The sequence below is a fragment of the Melanerpes formicivorus genome, unplaced genomic scaffold (genome assembly GCF_026170545.1).
Source record: "Melanerpes formicivorus ecotype bairdi unplaced genomic scaffold, bMelFor1.0.p_v2 SCAF_10, whole genome shotgun sequence".
NCBI classification, from domain to species: Eukaryota; Metazoa; Chordata; class Aves; order Piciformes; family Picidae; genus Melanerpes; species Melanerpes formicivorus.
In genome coordinates, this window is record NW_027142362.1 from 11,889,022 (window position 1) to 11,894,159 (window position 5,138).

The window sequence follows — 5,138 nt, forward strand, 5'->3', positions numbered from 1 at the left end:
TGTCTAAATTGACCTCCTTAGGTACAGGACAGGCTGTCCTGCAGTCACATTCTGCTGGACATCCAGACTGGGAGTCTGCTGGAGGCTGTTGAGCTCCTCTAGCCCGTGCACTTGGCCTTCTGTAGAAAGGAAGGGCTAACAAAACCACCATGTGCCTGCAGAGTTGAGATACGGTCCTCTTGTTCACACGCATGAGTTCAGAAGAATGTCTAGGTCTGCTAAAAGGCACCATCACAGATGAGATTATGGTCTCTTTAAAATCATTTAGCTTGTGAGAAGAGCATTGGACCAACAACATGCAGTCTGAAGAAGATGGGCTTCCTCCTCCTCAGTGTGCAGCAGGGGAGCTGCATACCCACGCTTCGCCTTCCTGCGAGGCCAGCCAGGCTCAGGACGTTTGTCTGGCCATGAGATGGCGCCAGGAGCACACCCAAATGAACTCTGAGTGCGACCTGCTCCCTCCCCCCCGAAAGGTAGGGTGCTGGGGGCTGCGTGAGACTCACACCAGAAAAGCATTTGTTTCAGAATGACTTGTAGAAAGGTGCTGTGAAGGCAAAGAGACACGAAAAGCAAGAGTTCAGAGCCCTGATCTCAAGGATAGGCATTCCCATGGCTTTGCCACCCTGACTGACTGCTTAAAAGATGCCTGGTAGCGGAGGCCGGGAAGGGCTGTAGAAGGCAGGTGGGCAGAAGGCTGTGGACTCGGCAGCCCTGCTTGTAGTGCTCCCGACAGGCTGCGTCCTGGAGAGCCTTTGGCTCCTGTGCTGTGCATGTCCCAGGACTCTGCAAGAGTTGCCTAAAGGACACAAGCAGCTTTTCTCTTAATAGAATACTGATAATGATGAGGCAGTGATGATGTTTTATAATGCCTGGACTTCAGTCTGAAGACACATCTCCCCCCTCCAGATCAGAGGGAACCTTGCCTTTTAATCACACTCTTACCCTCAGCAGGATCTTCTTGAAGGGTTAACAGCTGAAGCCAAATGATTGCAGGAGCATCTTCACCTATATTTTTAATGAAATTTCTAACCTCCAGGTGGTAGAGGAAAGCTTGGCAATGTGAACTGATGGCTTCCTAAAGACTCAAAACCCAGAGCAAATAAAAGTACTTCCAAAGCTATGATTCTTTTTTTTCAGCCAATTTCATACCGTTCAAAGGCTCAATTTGTGCTTTTATTTTATGCCTGGGGTTGACAAAGCTGCTTTCTCTTCTTATCTCTGTCTCTTAGTTTCTCAACTGTTCTCAAGGTCCACAGACTCTCTCAACATTAGCTTTCTCAGACTCAGCTACAGTTTATAACTGTGCCCCACCACTACACGTTTCACAAGCTCTTTCTCCCACTGCTGTTCTTAGTCTGATTCCTTCCCCAGAATGATGTAAGGGCTGAGCCTCAGGATTTTATTATCTAATATTAATTAGATAATATGTTATCAGTCAAGAGTCACCCACCACCCCACCACCCCTCATGACAGTGCTCTGCTATTATTAATATTGAGTTGGTTTGGTTTTCTCAAAACACCACATAATGTTCCAGTGGCAAGGTGTTCATAGCTCTGTGTTGTCTACTTTCTGTCGTACAAAATTAGCTCAGAAATTAGGGAATTCAGATTTCCACTCCACACTGAAATCTCTGCTGGCTTGTGTGGTTGGTTCTCAACTGGCATAACCGAATCTTTACAACTGGACACTTGAGTCACTTTTGACTTTTGCTGTCTGGATGCCCACGGAATGGTGTTTGGCAGCAGGCTGCAGTCTTTGCCCCACTAGAGAGTATTTGAATTTGAAGGTTAGCACTCAGGGTATGTGGCAAGTTTTTCTTCTGCTATTCATTATTTCAGTTATAGTCTGGACATTGTGTTGCTAAATGAGGTATTCTCCTCTGTACAGACGCATGTGGCTGCTTTTCAGGAGGTGAATGACTTCACTGAGTCTCTGAGAATGGATTTCTTGGAAATTAAAGACATTTCTTTTTGCTGCTGGTACAACCTGAATATTAAAGTGGACCGTGATCTTTTTACTCACACTGACAATCAGTTACTAACATAGGAGTCAGTGGAGCTATTTGTGGAGGCAACTGCTTGCCAGCATGAATAAGGGGATCAAAATCTGGTCCAAAATTACTGCCATCTGATACTATTGCAATTGGGAGAACATATTTAAAACAGCCTGTGTCCAGGACATACTTTTTTGTTGTGATGTTCTTGTGGGGTAGCAACAATTCCAGTTACCACTGTGAAAGACAAATGTTATGACCAAACTGACCAGAGAAACATACATTCACTGTGTCCTTCTGATGTTGTTTTGAGAGGTTTGATTTCTCTGCTTTTCCTTCTCTACTTCTCAAGGATAGCACTGGTTAGGCTGCATAAGAGCTTTGGGGGGTTATCAACATTCCAAGTGTAGCCTTTAGGGCTCTATTTAACTTAAAAGTATTTATGTGCATTTTTCCAGACAATCAAAACACCAAAAAATGTGTTTCTGATTGTTTTTCTGCAGTTTGAAATTGAAGTCTGTCCTCAAGTTTAAATCTTGCCCTCAAAAATGGAATAGCATTTGTAAAAATATATTTAGCTATTGCACAGTAAAAATTTCTACATCAAAAGCAACTACTGGCACGCTCTGGTGTGAAGAGCCATGCTGCCTGCTGTAGCTCAGGATAGCAGCACTGAGGCAATGAGACATAAGTCAGGAGAAACATAGATCTCTGAATGCAAGTTGAGATTAAAGCAGCCAATATAGATGAAATATACCCTTTGCATCCCTGTGTACCCTGAATCTTGTTACCCTTTTGACCTCAAACCAACGTGGAATAGCAGTGATCATACAGAGAAAGCAATTAATTATCCTTCTGCTCACCCTGCAAGAGCTCTTAAAGTGCAGGATGGCTAAGTCAGTTGCCAGACACTGTTGAGGAAAGAATTTTCAGTGCCAGAAAAAGCAAGGCAATTTGTGGATTTAGCTTTATTCCCTGCTCTCTGTGTTCTGTGTCCCTCAGTTTTACTGATGACTGAAATCTCTCAAGTCGAATCGGGTTCTGAGCTGTTTCTTTTGTGTGCAGCAGCACTGGTGAGTGTGGCACACATTGTACCATGTCTTACAGTAAAGCAGAGAGAGTTGTTCAAACAAAGATGATGTGAGCTGATCTGTTCCTAAAGAGCTGTGAAACCATGGAGACCATGGAACCTGCTCAGCTCCGCCGCATCCTTGTGCAGCGGCTGCTGCGGAGCTTGGCAGGCTGTGCTGCCTGGCTGGGGAAGGAGCCAGGTCTCTGCAGCCCCACTGGCCACAAAGGCTGCTTGCATCTGAGAACTTTCGACTTCTGGGACACCCAGGAGAAATACATGTGTGTTGTGCTGAAAGATGATGTTGGAAACTGAAAATCCTAGAGGCTGATTTGCATAGCTGGCTCTTTTTGTTAGTATTCCCAGTGCTCCATGTAAGAATGATGCCTACCCAGTCTCCTAGCCTTAGCCCAGAGTGGGATTGTTAATAAGTGGTAAGGTTTGATGCTCTAAAAGGGCAGCTTTCCTTCCTGAATCTGAGAGCGATACTGCAGGGCTCAGCTTCACCACCCATCCTGCCTACCAGTGCTGGGAGGCAGCTGTCATTAAGAGCTTTAGCAGAAGGCATGGTTTGGTTGACTAATCATTTCTAGTTGTTTTAATGGGTGTCTGCACTTCCCTCTGAAGGGAAAGAAATGCCAGTGAACCCTTCCAAGCCACATCTCCAAAGCAGCTCTAAGTACAATCTCATTGACTCTTAAAGAGGAGTGCAGAGCCGTGGATCAGCAGTGCATTGCTACACCTTTTGGGGAGAGGCAGGGCTTGGGTAGTTCCTGTAAGCCATCATTATATGCATGAGCATTTTATAATAGCCTCTTATCATGTGCTGTTAGTCAGGATGTAGCAGGACCTCCTACACGGAAAGAGCAGGTTTCCATTACTTACTGTTTGCAGATGCCTCATAGAAGAGAACAAACACAGCCTTTAGTTCAGAGGCACAGCAATCAGACTGGCATGCCAGACTGCTAACTGGGCACTCCTGGGCTCCTATCCTCTTGGACAGAGAAGCAGAGTCCATTATAGCCATGACATCAGACCCAGCAGGTATGGTGGGCCAGAGGGGAAGAGAGCTTAGCATCCAGGCTGCTAGTGTAGGGATGTAAAAGTGTCTTCATGTTCTCCAAATCTTGTATACAATTAAATTTCTGTCATCTCCAGTGGATTTAACCTGTACTCTGCCATTTATTCCTTGTTTTCTTGAGGGATCACATCAAATACAGTGCTAATTCCCTCATCCTGCTTCATGTGCTGTGCTTCTTTCCATCTGTCAGAGTGTGCATCATTCATGCTCTGAGCCCTTTACAAAGGAGAAGGGATGCCTTGCTCAGATTAGATGGTCATGTAGTCATGCTGCTGGGCAGAAGTAGGGTGTGCCTGTGCATGTAGGTGAGCTTCACTGTGTCTGCTTAATATGAAGAAACTGAGTCTTGGAGACACTTGCCACAATCACATGAGGACAGCCTGATGCAGTTCCCACTAATGTAAGTGGAAGCAGGACCTGACCTTGATTCCAGTCATGAAGTGGGAGTTTCTTCCTTTTCTGTCATCACCTTACATTGGACTCCAAGCCAGACCATTTCCTTTTCAGAAACAACATGCAGACATGCTAGCTGTGAAAACCTCTTCTTTCGTCCTTCTTGCCAAGTGTTCATTTGTTTGGACAAAGGGTGTTCTCCTGGCAAGCTGTGCAGGACGCAGCAGTGCCTGAGCTTTGGCCTGCAGCCAGCCTGTGTAGCGGGAAAGTGCAAAATGTGGTTGTGTGAAGTGTGCCACCAGAGTCATAAATCAGTGATTGGGGAAAACAAAAATCAACCCACGTACCTGGCTGGAGCTGCTTGTTTGAATAAAGCCCTAAGTGTTAACTTTCAAACTGTGTTCTTTAATATTTCGTAGTGTTGTGTTTGGTGGATGTAACATAAGCAGTTTTCTCTGGAAAAAATTTCTGCTGAAACTGGCCAGGTGGTTACTTGTACCAGTGACTGAAGCGTGGGAATAAGGCATTCCAGATACCAAGTTTGCTGCAGTGTACTTTTTCTTACATTAAATGTGATTATTTTTTTCTCTCTCTCTTTCAG

The 5,138-nt window shown here is 45.2% G+C and overlaps 1 protein-coding gene across 1 annotated transcript in view; it reads left to right on the plus strand.

Annotated features, from left to right (window-relative positions):
- HDGFL3 (HDGF like 3) overlaps positions 1 to 5,138 on the plus strand; it is a 38,155-nt gene that overhangs the window by 31,534 nt on the left and 1,483 nt on the right. The window lies entirely within an intron of this gene.